The 18215-nt window shown below is 42.3% G+C and overlaps 1 long non-coding RNA gene across 1 annotated transcript; it reads right to left on the minus strand.

Moving 5' to 3' along the window:
- Positions 1-9446: 9446 nt before the first annotated feature.
- On the minus strand, positions 9447-17829 carry LOC119565588. Its single transcript, XR_005224324.2, has 3 exons — positions 17671-17829; positions 13085-13333; positions 9447-11471 (listed from the first exon to the last, which is right to left on the minus strand). It is a non-coding gene; the product is annotated as an uncharacterized LOC119565588 (long non-coding RNA).
- Positions 17830-18215: the final 386 nt, after the last annotated feature.

The raw sequence follows: 18215 nt of genomic DNA on the forward strand, positions 1-18215 counted from the left end.
ATCACTGTCTACAGTTACACTAGTACATGTATGCCCATAACAATGGACCAGTGAATGGCGGGACTTTCCATTCCCCCCTTGGCTAGACAGCGACCACCTCTGTGACCCTTCTTTTATACCCTGATACAAATAAGTTAGGTATGGCCCCTCTGACGTGGTTAGTTAACACCCTTTACCGTGTACATGTTGGTTCAATCAAAATATCTCTATTCATCACCCTGTCATCCTAACCTTATCTTGGAGAGGGGTCACTCTGTCTTTGTATCAGCTTTGGGGAGAGTGTTTGTACAGTACTTGGTATTGGGGTGTTCTGGTAAACTCTTCTGGAATGTGTTTGTGTGAGTGTCCTGTGCCTAGTACTTCTCAGGAATGTGTGTGTTTTTGCAATACCATCCCTGTTCTTGCCGGGTTCTGTGAACTTGCAAGCAGGCATATTTTATAACAGGCCTGACTTCTGCTCCCAGCCCGAATTTGCTAACTGTGCATTTTGCTTTGTAGCAACAGGGCCTGACTACTACTTTAGCTCAGGGCTGAGGCCTCATACCCAGCCTCATGTTTCAGGCTCCCTCTTTCAACTATACTGTTATCCAAGTGAAGCACGGTTCAGTGGTACCTGTTCAATACAAAGCAGCAGTAGGAAGATAAGAGAAAATGGTCGGCGCATTAGATTTTTTTTTTTTCAAACTTTCACAGAAGCCAAATTAATTGTGACTAACCACGTGCCCAAGATTGTAATATTTTGATGGGTTAGAGGTTGTGCTGGGAAGGAACTCTGCGCCCCTTCTTCTTATCTATATCACTAAGAATGAGGTAGAGTGAAAATTATCCTTTAGAAGAATGCAAGTTCAGCAGGATCCCAATCTATACTGCATGCCTCACAAATTCTTAGGCTCAAATGAACCCTTTTGATGGGAATATTATAAGACTCTGACGACTCACCGGAATGCTCTATGGCAATTAGTCTGTAATATAATGGGTCAAGCATTAGGTAGCTCTAGAAATTTTTGCAGATATGTATTGTTCATTCTTTGAAGTGCATTAGGCCTATGTGTAAACTTATTTTTCTATACCATTTTAATTTTTACAGCAAGAAAATTACTTTACGTGGGATGTGAACCTTTATATTTTGATTCCAACATCTACCAGTATTATACTATAGAGCATAAGATTTGCATTATAGATGTCCATAACATACACACTCAGTGCAAATGTAGTCTTGGGGAATCCACTAGACCATCAGAAAGCTGAGGAAAAGAATAGTTCCCTTCATTTAGTCATGAAATCACTAGGTTGTATCAATCTTTTCTTTGGCCTCCAGAAACCTTTTGGATTCTTCTGGTCACTACTGTCAGCCAATTTAATGGCTGATTTAACTTAAGAATAAAAAGGTGTCTAAGTTAGCCTCAAGAAACATTTTTCCCTTCAGAGCTAATAGACAAAGCTACTTTCCATACACATACAGTAAACAAACATTACTGTCAGTAGCCAGATGGTTTTAGATAATTTCTTCTTAAAAAGAAATACATTAATAAAAGCAATATATATACTCAATACAAGGGACGCAACAGTACTTCCTGAGTGCATAGAACAGAGTAATTATTAAGGAGATAATAAATAGTACTTTATAAACAGCTAAGTTAAGTTACATCAGAATATGCTCTAGTGTATCTTCCGCATTTAGATGTTTGCCATGCTACATTTGTAACTGGATATCATCTTGCGTTCCTATGTTTCTTCCCTCAGTAAACTTAGAAAAAGCAAACGGAAGCCTTTTACACTGTAAACCAGATAGGAAAATAATAAACTCATTAAAATAGGTCATATTTAATAATGTGTTACATCTTTCCATGGGTTTAGCTTTAATGGTCTGGACCTAAATTACACTCTCTAAATCCTTGCATGGAGGAGAAACTAGACATAGGAGTGATAGGATTCCCCTGCAACAGCATCCTAGTTTTCGTTAGATCTCCTAGAAGGCTCTTTGTGTGGTTTTCAGGTGGGATGGAAGGGGACAGGGTCAAGGGGTGTGACACAGGGTGTAGTCCTCACTGCCAAACTGGTGCCTCCTCCTGGTCGCTCTGGGGATTAGCTTAAGGTAGACACCCCTGTCAGTGGTCTGCACACTGTCACTCCATTTCTGCTTCCACTATGGCCTCTCTCAGCTTCCGGAAGCTCAGTGTCCTCTTTGCATCTCAGCCCTTCACATCATCTGCCAGACGTGTTTCCAGCTTCCGGGGGTGCATATTACAGTCCTGTTGTCTAGCCACTTCCCCAGTTACCTCCATTGCTCCTTCTGAGGGCAGGGCATGGTTAATCCTTTCTGTGCCTGTGTGGGTAGGCACACACACTCTCAGGTATGGATGCCTCTGGCCCTGTGTCTCCTGCAGCTGGGCTACTAGGGGCTTGTCTACACTTACCGGGAGATCGAGGAGCAGCAATCAATGCATCAGCGGTCGATTTAGCGGGTCTAGTGAAGATCCGCTAAATTAACAGCAGATCGCTCTCCCGTCAACACCTGTACTCCATGGGATCGAGAAGAGTAGGCAGAGTCGATGGGAGAGCATCTCCCATCGACCTCTCGTACAGTGGACCCTGCGGTAAGTAGATCTAAGCTACATTGATTTGAGTTACGCTATTCGTGTAATTCAAGTTGCATAGCTTAGATTGAATTTCCCCTGTAGTGTGGATATCTTATTTTAGGCGAGTAGTGTACTACATTATTTGCCTACTTATTGTACCTCTTAGTCTCAAAAGCTTCTTTAGTACTGTTTGGCCTGTGACATTTGGCACTCCTGCACAGCAGCCCGGGCTTTCAATTCCTGTTTCAGTAACATTTTGTTTTGAGGAATTATAGGTAATTGTAGGCCGGTCTGGTCCCATTTGGGCACTAACTCCTTAGGCTCCTTTGAAAATCCCAGCCTTAGGTGGTAATGTGTTTTCCTGAGAAAAAGCTTAGAGGTGACAGTTCCAGCTCACAGAGAAGCATGACCTGAATTTATTATTTCCTTTGTTACTCATGAACAATGTCAGATGTCAAATTTCATGATCAGCTCAAAGAAAAGCTGTCCGAACTCTCTCTTTCCCTGACCTCTGAATGAAGGATATTCTCATAGTTATACCGATATTGTTACATCAAACTAGACAACAGTACCATTTAGCTACTTAATCTATAAACTTACTGTGGTGCTTTATTTCAGAAAAAGGGTTAAAAAATTAGTGAGCAGATAAATGTTTCTACCCTTAATAGATGGGGAGTTCCTCATCATGCACAATCAGGCAGGCTAACAATAGCCATAAAACATTTCCTAAGTGTTGCCTTAAATGTAATAGCGTCTCTCTTTCTGCCTTCATTTGGTTCATATTGACATCTGGACAAAAAACCACTCTTTTATTTTGTGACAGTTGCCATGGCACAGAACTGACTTGTGGGACATTTTCCCCCCAAAAATAATTACTGATTATTTGCAGTGTGCAAGAGGCTACCATTTTTTTCCATTGGTGCCTCCTTTGTCCATTCTTGCCCTTGAGTCTGACAAGGACGGTCCTTGGTAGAATAATGTTGTTGGCTCAGTTCCCAGCATCTATTTCACCTCATGTTACATTAAGCTGATTTCTAAACTTGGAAAAGTTTGATCAGTTTTATAACCTTGTAAAACTTGTTAAAAAGCTGCTGTCACTGATGCATGTCTTTTTCTTAGGGCTTTCTTTGCTAGGTACTTTAGTTTGTTAGTGGTCAGATTCAGGGGTCATATGTTGTCCTAGATGTGCTATATAGAATAACCTATCAGGTAACTGGAAGAACATCAGTTCTAAAGCAAGCTCCAAATTAGCTTGCTGTGACTAATACTTGAAAAGTAAAAATAATTTCTCATCCCACACTTTATCCCTATTTATAGACACTTTTCTGTGCGGGTGCTCTGACTTCGGATGGGCGTTCTATTAAAGTTCTGAATAAGTCAAACCTTTTTTGTAATTATAGGGCTAGTGTTTAGAACCTTGTTGTTAAAGCTGCATCCCAATTACCTCATAAAGCTGCATCCCACCCACCGGCAGCCCTGCCGATCAGCACCTCCCCTGCCCTCCCCATACCTCCCGATCAGCTGTTTCGTGGAGTGCAGGAAGCTCTGGGGGAGGAAGGGGGGAGGAGCGAGGGCATGGAAGGCTCAGGGGAGGGGGCGGGAAGGAGTCAAGTGTGGGTAGGGCCTGTGGCAGAGCCAGGGGTTGAGCAGTAAGCAAACCCCATCCCGCCGGCATATTGGAAAGTTGGCTCCTGTAGCTCCAGCCCCAGAGTCGGTGCCTATACCAGAAGTCATATTAACTTCTGAAGAGCCACATGTGGCTCTGGAGCCACAGGTTGACCACCCCTGCTCTAGGCATTTATACTCACTCTACTCATCAGGTACTTAAGCAGACACGTATTGTGTGTGTGTGTGTGTAAAGATAAAATGTATGTGATGTAGTGTACAAACCCTTCTGGCTCAACAGGGAAACACTCTTAGACCCATTACCACCCACTTTCTCTGCAGTGCACTGTGGCAAATCTTGTATTGGAGAACATGCTGGAAAGTACACATCCTCCTGGCAGCTGCTACTCCCAGGGGAGTTGAAGCTTTGCTAATAGATCCTGATCTGGATTCTAACCAGGGTTTCTGAGTCCTTGGGAGCACAATCCTTGCAGAGCAGATGGCAGGTGTTTGCCCCTCTGTAGTTTGACATGGACTGCGAGGTCTCATTGTACAACACAAGGCCTTTAAGGGACTGTTTCCCCTTTTTGACCCAAGTGGCTAGTCAAAGGTCAGTGCTCTGGTGATGTTCCTGTTAAATTTGTTAGTCTCTAAGGTGCCACAAGTACTCCTTTTCTTTTTGCTGTTAGGAGGAGAAATTGGTGATAGTCAGGTATTTCTTTGATGCAATCTTGTTTGTTTCCAAGGAATGTATGAAGTCCTGTGTCTCTAAACATGGAAGGAATCACATAGCAGGAGACATCTTCTTTTGCTTATAACACCAAGAACTCATTTCAGCCTGCACCTTGATCTAAAAACCTCTCCCCCGGTTTCTTCCAGGGTCAGAAATGATGCGTCCAGCTGCTCCTTCCCGCTATATGTCTGTCTCTCCCAGTTTTTGTTCTGCCTCCCGCAGGCACACTTAGTCATAATAACCAGTGGAACTCTCCACTGACATCGTGCTAGTTTCTGGGCATATTCTATTAGTTGTTATGTTAGGTATGGTCCCTTAAATGTTCTTACAATTCTCTCAAGTGAAGGGTGCATTCACTCATCAGTTTTAACAAGGGTTTCACCCAGCTCATAACAGCGCAAAATCACATTAAACAGGCTAGTCTTCTTTCAGAAGAGGGCAGAGAGGAACGCCCTGGTGTCAGTGCACAAAATTAATGGAGTTGTGACCACTGACACAGGGGCTGAATTTGACCTGCAAAGCACGGAAGATAGAGTAGGGAGATTTATCATTTTAATATGGGCTAAATGTATCAAAACTGTCATTAAAATATGTCAGCCCATGCACTAAATCTATCCACCCACCCTTTCATCATTATGATGATGGGGAAAAATTAATCACACTGGGTACATAGAATTTTGCAAGGCTGGTTTAGTTTCTCTATGAAACTGTTTCTCTGGACTTGTCCGTGTGGGAGACTATAGCTTATGACTCAGGATTTTTGATATTTTTATTTGAGTCACTTGACTGTAGCACATAAGTACAAACTTAGGGAAGGGGCTTAGCTTTTTAGCCGTAAATCTTATGACCTTTACCTATTTGGTGACACAGATCCAGAGCTTCCCACAAGATGATCATTAAAATAACATTTTTAGCCACTAAATAGAGAGCGACTTTTTGGGTGGGATTTTGGCATTTACATACTTACAAGCGAATATTATGAGCTAATGGACATAAAAATATGATTTTTCCATTTTGATAAGGATAATAGGAGTACAACTTGAATTCTGTTTTAAAGTGATAATGTATTTTAATGCACACACCCAGACACAAATATCTCTTCTATTAATAATCAAAATAAAGAAGGAAAACTAGTGATTCAAATTTAGAAGTAACCATACACTTAACAGGCATATCATTTAGTCATTGCTGCTCAACCAAATAAAAATACCTACCTGTTTTGTGTTTGACAGACTATGATTTAGGATTACTACTATGTAATTAGCTACACCTTCCTGACAAAGGATGCACAGGGTTTGGCTGGATGGGGGAGCAGCTCCTCATACAGTGACCCCTCTCCCCACAGCTGAGGAGTGATGGGGGGGCAGGAAGTGAGGGGGTGGGTGTATGGCACTTCCTTCAGCCAGGGGAGGTTTCTGGAGGTGAGTCTGATCTGACTCTGGTCACTCCTTGCAGGGGAAGAGAAGTTGAGCCTGGTGCTAGGTAGGAGCCACCAGCGAGGGCGTCCCCATCCCCCCACAATGATTTACCTCTCTGCCAGTTGCTCCAGGCACACAAAACAACATGCAAAACAACGTGCCCGCACTGCTGGGGAGGGGCACATGACCGCTCTTGTGGCTTGTCTTTGCTTCCCCATCAGAAAGTCATTTTTCTGCAGGGAAGCAAAGACAGCTGCAGGGGATATGACTCCTGAGCGTGCACAGTGGCACAGAATTCCCCCAGGAGTATTATATGCTTTTCATTAATAAAATCCAGAGATCTCAGTATCTCTTGCTGTCTCTAGTTTTAAAAGAACTTTTTTTGCTAGCTTCCTGCATATAAATGTTTGCATTAATTGAACAATTTTAGATTAATTCAAAACTGCTCATTAAATTTCATATAATTTTTAATGTTTGGGACACTGAGTGGGAAGGGGGACATTTTATTTTGAGGTCCAATATGAAATATTGCAAATATTTGGTGCATTGAACATCTAAAATAATCATATTATTTGTCTTTTACTAGTAATTGCAAGGACTGGCTTGATGTGTTGTACAGGACCAATCACACTAGCTGAGGATAGCAATCAATTAATTATAATACTATTTAGAGATAAGAAACTGGTCACTGTTATGACTAGCTTTGTAAACTGACAAGATTTTTTTATATCAATTCTTTATTTTCTTAAACAGATCCACTAGGTGGTGCTTGAACTAAGCTACTCTACTCTGTGCTTGTTTTGAATTACCAGGCCTAACTCAGAAACTTATAATTAACAGTAAATTGATTTTTGATGCTCAATAATAAATAATAATTAATAATAAAATTAAGCCTTTAAAGATCCATATGTCCTACTACTCCATTTCTGATTTTACTTCAAGGGTGAAATCCTGGTCCCATTAAAGACAATGGAAAAAAACTCACATTGACTTCAATGGGCCCAGGATTTTACCCTAAGCCCACAAATACACACAAAACTATGAAGATGACTCTTTAAATGCATTTCCCACTGCTGGGAAGACTCAAGGAAATGTGCCCCTCCGATCTACAATTTAGGTGTGGAGGAGGGAGAAAGAATATGTGTCCCCTAGCTTCATGCTCCCAGGTCAGAGGCATCAGATGCTATCCTTCTTGAATCAGCAGGGTAGTCTCACTGGCGTTCCCTCAGAAACAGAATGCTGTTCTTTTACAGCAGCAGTGGAAGCTTCAAAACCCCATTCACAAGGTGTGTGATGGTGTCGTCTTCTGCACTCTGTTTTGGTGAAGCAAGCACCATTAGAACTTTCACCAGCACCATTTCCTCTCTGAATAGCAGAAATGGGTAGCAGCAGACTTCACACTGCCTTATGCAAAGAGGTTGGCAAAAGCATCTTCACACAAGCATACCCGTCCTGCTTCTCCTCCTCCTTTAGAACTAATGTTGGGGCAGGGTATGCAGGAAAAAATGTGTCCAAGCTGGCAATGGGGCAGACCACAGATAGAGAGTTATAAAAGTCCGGAGAGCATGCAAATCTAAACTCAGAGTTGAAGACACATGTCCTGAAGCCATATAAAATGTGCCATTTAGGATTAAGAGCTTGTGTTGGAGGTCTCTGAAGCACATAAGCTCTTTCCACACATAAATCTGGAAGCAGAGAAAGGTATGTAAATTCTGAGTTAAGATTATGCATATATGAGAGGTTACTCTGATTCTGCTAGAATGCCTGGAACAGTCAGGTTCCCATTTTTATGTTTACGACATTGCCTTTGAAAAAATTGCCTGAGAATATTGATCTTGACTAAAAAAAAAAGTTTATTTAGGGCTTTAGAAAGATAACCACCTATAGAGAAGAAATGAATCATTAACTCAGATGGCATTACTTGAAAAGGGGAGTTAGAGGCTAGAGTGAAAGAGTGGAAAGAGTGGACACATTTGATTATATCTGTAATACTTTTTGGAACAATATTGTATGCAGGATTAGACTATATAAAGGCTTCATCTCAGTCAATATTAAGTGATGGTTCAGTATCTTCCATCCACCTTCTCGCTTTCTCGATCATTTTGAGTCAGACCAAAATGTATACAACTGTTTTCTTTCTATGATATGTATGCAACTGTTTTTTCTTCATTTTATGTTGCTGTTGTGACAACATAATAAAAAATTGAACATTAAAGTGTGAGTTCCATGCACTTCACTTTGATAAAATTGAAGTCTGTGTGACCAAAAATCTCAACTGGGTTTGATGGGTTTATTAATTATTTCAAGATCTAGTTTGCTCTTTTCTAGTATCACTTCAGTTTCCTGGAGTAGTGCTGTAGTGACATCTGTAGCAAAAGCATCTGAGCAGCACCCAGGTAGAATCCTAACCTCTGCAATATGTATGCCTCTACCTTGGCAGGGGGCATTTATATCCCTCTAACATTGGAAGAAGAGTTTATGGGGGACAGAGTATTTGGGGAGCTGAAGAAAGGAACCTCCAGTCTCAGATTTGTGAGCCATTACAAGAAGAAGGGAGCTGTTGGTTGTACCGGCCCACCAGACACCACTTCTCCAAATCCGCATGGGTAATTCAGAAGGGACACCCCTGGCCCACGCTATTTCTCCTGCCTGTGCCTCCCAGAATCACACTTATTGTCATCAGCTGCAATTTACTTGGACTAGTGAGAATTCTATATAATTCAAGTTTGTGTTAGCCAAGGAACAAAAAGGGGGCTAGCAAAATTTACTTGCCTTACATTTAATTTCTGTGGCAGTCCTTTAGAAATTCAGAGATTGATTGCTATAGTTCCCACAGAATCCCAACTGAGTCACATGGAGAAGCTGCATGTATAGTTCACTCACAGAAGTGAACACAAGCATTCATTGGTGTAAGCCAACTTACACTCTTAGTTTGTTGCTAAAAGAAATAAAATAACTAATATAGCAGCAAGTAAGTTCCTAGACTATAGAAGGAAACCTTGCCGTCTTACTATTTTCTACTCCTGGGTGGGATTCTGCACCAAAAAATGCAAAATTCTACAATATTCTGTATACTTTATTTGTCAAAATAATGCAAAATAATCACACCAGTTTAAAATGTTTTGGTAATTTATTTAAACTACAATACAAAAAAAAAGTCACAGTAACTATTCAGCATGTCCTAAACACATGAAAGTTAGCTTACAAACACTTGATAACTATTACCCTGCATTCCAGTTACAATCCTGGATTTTCATTTAAATTACATTACAGAACACCAAACAGGAAAAAAAACGTAGAATGTCATTTTAAATTAATCAGACTTTCACACATGAAAGGCATACACTTTTGCTAATTATTGTCCTGAACCTGGCTGGGTACTTTAGGAAATGCTTGGTTCTCATTCTCCTGACATTTTATTGACTGTTTGGAAAATATTTTATTTGCCCTCAAAGTCTTTTTTATTAAATGGGTAAGTAAAATAAATCCTGAGCTGTAATCTAACCCCACTGTGCCACTTTGGCACAGGAAAAAATGAGAAAGCACATAGATCTTCCTAGCTGAGGATTCCCTTACTGTCATTTATAATAAGGCTCCTTTACCTCACTCTGGTAATGTAGGGGCCTTAAAACTTTCACAGGTTTTATGCTCCTGGGAGAATTGACTGAGAATGGGAACAGTTAACTAACTCTAGAAACACTAACAATGTTAGCAGGCTGCTACATTTTTGCCTCAGAGAATGAGGTCAATTAACTCAGGCAGGCTGCTACATTTTTGCCTCTAGCCTGCCTCATGCATAATAAAAAGCCCCATCCGTCCATGCCAGCAAGCTGCAGTCGCAAGAGATACGCCCAGCACGTATGCCCAGCCCTGCACTCCCAAAGGTGCTGAACCACACAAAGCACGCACGCCCAGCCTTCCTCCCTCGTCTCTGTAGCTGCTCCAGGCACCCTGGAACAGACACGCTGCCTGGGCTGCCAGGAAACAGGCGCTTGTCCCCTGGCAGATCTTTTTTTTTTTTTCTGAGTTTTTCTGCCCAGGGACACAGAAAAATGTGACCATATGAATGCTGCACCCACCATAGGGGTGCATAATCCCCCCAGCAGTAACTTTCTGAGTGTTGAAAAGAAACAAGATTTGGGAGAGGAGGAGAGAGACTAAGTATGTTTCCATTTTCTTCCCCGTTAGTCACAATAAGCAACAAGTTTTCCCATCCCTATGTACAGGAGTTGCTATTTGTTATTAAATGCACCATATTCGTTCCTGGTGCAACTCCACCATGTATCACAGATATTAGGCTATACTGAAACAACTTCTTTGAATGGCATTGTGAAAAAGAAGTACAGATACTGAGTAATCTGATGCAGAGTCTAGATAAAGGATAGAACTGAATAAGTATAACTTGATAGATGGCCAGACCAACACAGCTTCTGTAAGAGAAAAACTGTGCTTTTTTAGATGGCATTTGACAAAGTTAATGAAGTAGAAGATAAAGATGACCCCATGGGCATAATTTATTCAGTTTTCTGACAAGCTTTGGAAAAGGTTATCAAAGAAAATAAATAACCACTGGGTTTTTGCATGACGTAAACAGTGAATATGGGATGGAAAATGAAAAGCTGGAGTGAATGGCTGCTTTTCCAACAGGAGAGCAGTTAGTAATGGACCCACCCAAGGGTCTGCATTAAGACCATATTTTTTCTTATTTTAGCAAAAATAATTATTTATGTATTCTAAAAATAAGTGTATATAGGATGGGAAGACATCTGTTAGAAGCCAAAACTATTTCAGGTCTAGTTGCCATTGGGAAAACATGGTATTACTTCACAACCAGATATATTCAATTGAGAAATGCTTAAAGACACTACAATATGAACATGTACAGTATTCTAATTATACTGGACTCTCAGCTAGTGCTAACCTTAGAGGAAGTACAAGAAATCCTTCTGGGTTGGGCCAATTTCATTAATTCAGCTTCTCCCTTCCCTTCCCTTCCATGAGGCTCCTGCTATTCTCATTTGGTTTTTTTATTTCCTTGCCATCACACCCAGTTCCAGTGCTCTGGTGGCAAAGAGGATGTGTCAGGTAACAGATTGACATGTGTGACCAGTGTGGGTCGCTCGTTAGCTTCACAATCTAAAAGGAAGTAAAATGTTTATAGAAGTCACAGAGGGAAACATTAGGCCACGTAGTACATCTCCTTGAATATTACCATACTATAGGCTGCAAAGATGGGAAACAGAGCTCTGAGAATCAGAGAGTAAGTACTTGAGGCACCTTCATTAATTTTTTTAAGTTGAATTCAATTAAGGAATCTTTAAAAAAAATCAATAACCGACTGTAACAGCTGTGTAATTCACTTTTTATGAAATCAGATGAGTCAGCAGTTAAAAAACCCAACAAGTATAAATCTTGGTGACAAGTTTGTACAACATTCATGGACCCAAATACTATTTCATATTCTAGATCATGGAACAAAGGTACAAGTAAACAAGGTGTCCCTAAAGGTTGCAAGTCGGGGTGATGCAATCAGGGTTATTTATTAGCTTTGGTTTTGCTGTGTTGAGAGATGAGCAAATACTGCATTAAGTATCCTGCCAGTGGTATTAACCAGAAATGATTGCCAGGGTGATTGTTTGGCTTCCTCTTGCTTTTACTGAGAAAACATTAAAAAATAATCACTGCTGGAGACCGATGCAGTACAAGAGAGAGCATCAAATGATGCCCGCCAGTAAATGCTTGCTCTGCACTGAAATCACTCTCTGTTCTTTAACATAATGTTGCTATTTACTATAAATGAATTCAAAAGTAGACTAAAAGAAAATTTTAAGCCAAGATTTTCAAAAACAAACAAACAAACCTACGAATGGGTGTCTAGGCTCCTAAGCAAATGGCCTGATTTTCAAAAGTCAATGGCACGGCAGCTGGTGAATACAAGCACTTTTGAAAATCAGACCATTTATTTAGGCATCTAACTGTGAATGCATTCAAGAGCCTAGCTTAAGGCACCCATTTTAAAAAACTTTGGCCTTAATTTAAAAAATTCCAGAACTATTTCATCTTCTTGTTCTTAAAAACAACTTAACTGGCAATTTGGAAAGACTGGGTGAAATGCTGGGACCTCTGAAGTCAATGGCGAAATTCCCAGTATCTTCAGTGGGGCCAGTATTGCATTCTCTATATGCATTCTTCATCCCAGTGGATCAGCACATCATAATATAATCTCTTTGGAATGAAAAGTTAGACCCTCTGCATAAATCACAGTGTAAAAGCATTGCTGACAACACCACTGCCCTTTGTTATTTTAAAGTGGTTTGAAACGACAGGACCTGATTCAGGAATAGGAAAGGCCTTGTAGGTTATTCACTTACTGAGGGACTGAGATCCTAAATCCCTTAGGTGCTTTTGAAAAATTTTACACTCAAGTCCTTATGGCAATCTCCATCACTTATAATTTTAAATGCCCTGGGTGGGATTTTTAAAAATGCTTAAGGCTCAGATCCTTAAGGTGTTTAGGCACTAATTTGGGAGTTAGGTGCCTAAACACCTTTGGGGATCTGGGCCTAAGTGACTTAGGAACACAGGTCCCATTGAAAGTGACTTAGGGCTTTTGAAAATCCCACCATCAAGACCTTTGAGTCTTGGTCTCTCACATGATTTTTTTATTCTTCATATCTCCAATGGGGACTATACCACGTACAAAATTGCTTTCCAGATAGATGAGAAGAGAGAGTAAATGAGGTGCTTACCACATGTTCTGAAAAAAGAAATCATAATTCATCATATAATGCCTTCGCTTTCTGAGTATGCATCAGTACTATACTCATCACTTACGAACTTCGAACAGGTCAACAGGGAACGTTTATAAGCAGGGCTTCTGATGAATACATCTATTTTAAATCATGAGGGATGAGTTTCCTCAAATTGCCTCCACATAATCATTTCTTCAGTATTAGCAAGTTCTGTAGCTGTTCTTCGGATCTCTCCTGTTTGCCAACCTGAATGGTGAAAATATTGCAGCAGCTGTATGGAAAGGTTTACTTCAGCAACTACGATGTACAAAACTCCCCATGCTAAATCTGTTCTATGACATGCCACCCAAGATGAGATGCATTGCAACCTGTTCTTAGTTTGCACTGGATAACATTTCTCTGCCTCCAAGGTTAGTATATTCATCGTCTTGATCTGGGGTTATCAGTCATCAGCCAGCAGGGCATATATGGTATCAACAGGAAGCAATGGAATTCATATCCATGACCCTAGCTCTAACGTAGTATCCCAGAAAGGCAGCTCAGTGTCTTCTGTGTCCAAGCTGTGTCATGAAGGCAGAAGGCAGTGATGATGCATGCATGTCAACACATTCATTATAAAGCCTATTAGATGCAGATGATCTTTCAGCTAGAAGCAGAGAATCAGGGGACTCAACAGGATTAAAACCAACTACCAAGTGCTCATCTGAAAAAATTGGTGACTTCATATATAGAAAGTACCAAAAGGAGGCAGCACAGACCAGGTTTTTAATTTAGCATTTTCCATTCCAGAAGCAAAGGTGTGGTAGAGGAACAGCTTGATTAGCTATTAAGAGAATGATTATAGAGCACAGTGAACAGTGCTACACTTAATGACATTGAATGAGACTGTTTTTTCTTGACACCAGGAGCTAATGCCTGGTTCCTATGTACAGTGCCCAGATCATTACAAGATAAATATTATGTGATGGAAATTAATTTTTATTTTGCTTTTTCAAAGGTCATAACACTGTACGATATCTTCCTATCCCCACCACAGAAGTGTTCAGGTCAGTTATAGCAGTAAATCTGAGAGTGGGGAAACGTGCTACATTGTCATTCTTTAAAGTGAAAATTCTTAGGAAAGTGAGCAATTAATGCCACTGGCTTGGTCCAAGCATAATGCAATAGGTGTTGTACAAAATTCCACACATAGCTTTACTGTGGTTGGTGAATCTTGATCATGGCATTTCTGCTGTCCCAATCCAGAGCCTCTCTTGAGAGCAGAATGTCCATCAAACCAAACTGTGTTGAACAGAGCTGTAACTAAGCATTTTAAGTGCCTGGGTGAGCAAGTATATTTATACCCCCTAGGGGCAATACATGGGGGGTCATGCAGGGTCATGTGCCCCTGCCCCAGTTTCTGCCTTCCATTCAACACAGAGGTTTCCAAACTGTGGGGTGCACCTCCCACCAACCATAGTAAAGCTATGTGTGGAATTTTGTACAACACCTTTTGCATTATGCTTGGACCAAGCCAGTGGCATTAACTGCTCACTTTCCTAAGAATTTTCACTTTAAAGAATGACAATGTAGCACTATCATAATGTCCTATCACAATGTGCTATCCCTCTCCTTTCTCATTGGTCCTGTGATAGCACATTGTGACAGGGCTTCAACCATCCATCACAATTTGCTAATACTAGACCAGACAGTGACAAAGGTGAGAGGTAGCAAATTGTGACAGGTGGTTGATCCATACCCATGGTTCACCACGCTCTGGCTAGGCTCCTCTGGGTAGAAAAGAGCTCCTGGCTGCATGCATCTCTGGCCTCCAAGTCGTCCTCTACCTCTGGGTCCCCCTCCCCCTCTTCGTCCAAGATTTCCTCCTTCTGGCTCGGTCCACTCTCAACTGGCACGCAAGCCAACGAAGTATCCACAGGGGCCTTTGTAGTGGAGGTGGGGTTGCCACTGAGTATCACGTCCAGCTCTTTGTAGAACCAGCAGCTCATGGGCGCAGCACCGGAGCCATGGTTTGCCTCATGCGCCTTGTGGTAGGTGTTCCACAGCTCCTTCACTTTTACCCTACACTGCAATGTTTCCTGGTCATGGCCCCTTTCTATCATGTATCGTGAAATCTGTCTGTAGGCATCATCATTCCTATGGCTGGAGCACAGCTGGGACTGCACAGCCTCCTCTCTCCAAATGCTGATAAGGTCCAGCAGCTCAGCATTGCTGCAAGCGGGGGATCGCCTGGTGCGTGGAGCAGGCATGGCCACCTGGAAAGATGCGCTGAGACCACTGCACGCATCACTGAGCAAACAGGAAGGGGACTTTCAAATTTGCAAAGGAATTTATGGGGTGGGGATGACAGTTGGTCACCTGAGGGCAGGGCAGTAGAGTTCAAACTGATGACAGAAATTTGAGAACAGGAATTGTGGGACACCTCCCAGAGGCTAATTGTAGCACTCTAATTGCCATGGCATCTACACTGGCACTGTGGCACTGTACCCCCAGTGCAGAAAGCTGTACGCCTGTCATCGGGGTGGTTTTTTTAGAGCACTACAACTGCACAGTTTCTGTGCACTAAGTGGCTTGGCAGTGTGCACACCTCGGGAGTTGCAGCGCAGAAAGCTACTTTACTGTGCAGAAACTTGCCAGTGTAGACAAGGCCTAAGTCTACACAAGTGCTCCTGGTGAGTGCACTCATCATCAACACAAGGAGCCAAGTCGGCACATGCTCAAGTGACATTTTAACTGCAGCGACTGTATGCTGACGTAACTTGAGTTAACGTAAGTTTGAGGTGTAGATATGGCCTTAGGTATATGAATTATTTGGGAGAGGTAACAGCAGAAGTATGAAGCTAGGCCAAGATTCACTCAGGGGGTTAACTCCTACTTTTGTGGACTGGGCCCTAAAGGCTCAGGAACAAAAAGGCACATAAAAGAACCCCAAATCATTTATTTCTTTTTTTAAATGTCATGTCTTGGGGGTGTATAACTCATGATTTTTGAATTCTTGTGGTTGTCTTGGGGTTGTAGATGTGTGTTCATTATGTTGTGAAGGCCAAAACTAAAACTGGGTTCAAAAAAGAATTAGATAAGTTCCTGGTCCATCAATAGATGCAACCCCATGCTCTGGGTGTCCATTTCCCTGGCCTCTGACTGAGAGAAGCTGGGAGTGGACGAGAGGGGATGGATCACTCGATGACTGCCTGTTCTTTTCATTCCTTCTGAAGCACCTGGCACTGGCCCCTGTCAGAAGACAAGATACTGGGCTAGATGGAGCATTGGTCTGACTCAGTATGGCCGTTCTTATGTTCAGTAAAAATTAAAGCAGAGGTTTGTCTTTGAGAAGTATTTAATAGGACATAGTATACTGCCCTTAATGAATATTTGGCACCCAAGTTCTACACACAAGCAGTGACGTGTGAAAAAGCACTAAGGGCTGGACTGAGAGGCAAAATAACAGTTGAGAAAGGCAGTCCCCATGGGTGGATCAAATTAAAATGAAGCAGATCAGCAAATCAGCCAGCAGACCAGAAAATCAGTCAGATTGGAAAACACAGGATCCAACAGAATAAGCTTGGATATAAAAAATAGAAATTAAAAATTCCAAATTAAAAATCACAGTAAAAATATAGGAAGTGCTTTACTAGAAACAGATGTCATTGCTAAAACTACTAGTAACTATTTACTTATAAATATTTTTAATGATTATTTGCTATTAAAATATCAATTAAGTAGCACATTGACATCCATCTGGACAACGTTGACAAAGGCAAGTGATGAAGTGCTAAAAGTAATAGGAGTAAAATAACATTTTAAAAAGTAAACAATTTGAAGAGCAAAACTATATTTAAAATGGATTACAAGGAAGGGAGTGCAATTCAGAGAATCAGCAGCAGATAAGATACATTTGTGAACTGCTATGAGACTTTATACAGACATATAAACTGATAAGGGGCTCTAAAACACTAAGAGGGGTGAGACACAGTTTTTGGGGGGTGTATGTAAAATAGTTCACTGAATCAAGTCTCCTGTACCACCTCAGTATGTTATACAAAATAGAGAAGAGCTGCCATGTCTAGGCCTTGGGATGCCCTGTGCCTTTGAGAACACAGCCCAGGGAATCATGTGCTGTGACCTACACTCCTGTGAGAGGGGAAATAAAAGAGCCCCTCTGCCCCACACCCCATTTTTACAAACATGGCAGGTGACTCATCCCATCGGGTAACTATTACCCCCTCTACCACCGTCAGGCAGTACCTCACCCCTGGGCAGGGGCATGCACAAGGGGGGGCAAGCAGGGGCACAGCCCCTGTGATAATCAGCAGGGGCACAGAACTCCTCCAGCCCCTTGAGTGAGATCCTCTGGGTTGCAGCTGGGGCACAGAACATGCCCCTCCAAAAGCTGTCAAATTTTTATTCCTGTACACGCCCCTGTCCATGGGCTTAACTCCGACTCCTACCCCTGCCTGTCCCTAGTTTTGCTCCTCAGCTCCTTTCCTACCCCTACCCCCAGCTGTTTGACCCCCCAGCCAGTCAGTTGCCAACCCCTGGTCAGACACTGCCCATCCCCCGCTCTGATTTGCCTCCCTTTGTACCTCTGTGATCAGCAGGCAGCAGATTTTAACCCCGAGCAAGGGCTGCAGCTTCTCCCTGCGCCCCCTCTCTGCGCAGCGCACCCCAGGCACTCAGTGCAGCTGGTTTCCTACCTCCAGCTTAGGAAACAATTATGCAACTTTTCATCCTGTTTCTGCATTACTGCTAAGATGGCCCTCAGAGCCCTGCCCGCCTGCCACCACGGTCCTAGTGCCCGACAGAGCCTGCTCTGGCTGGGGTCACTGAGCCTGCAATCCTGCAGGGATTGGGGGCACTGAGCACCCTGGTTTCTGCCTGACGCTGCTGGGCCCGATCCTGCACCCTTGTTGGCTTTGCGCCCTGAGCAGCTGCCCCTCTTGCCCTGCCCTAGTTATGGCCCTGGTGTCGAGATTTGGTGACGGTGACATCCCCCAGGGTGCAATCTGGACTGTTGGATCATTGTGCCCCCTTAATACTCCAGTCTGGTGTGCACTATGCCCTGTTTTGTTGTGTGAGCTGCCACTCTGTCCACTCACCCCAACCTCTAGCATGCAAGTCACGCCCAGAC

Source organism: Chelonia mydas, chromosome 2, assembly GCF_015237465.2.
Source record: "Chelonia mydas isolate rCheMyd1 chromosome 2, rCheMyd1.pri.v2, whole genome shotgun sequence".
NCBI lineage: Eukaryota > Metazoa > Chordata > Testudines > Cheloniidae > Chelonia > Chelonia mydas.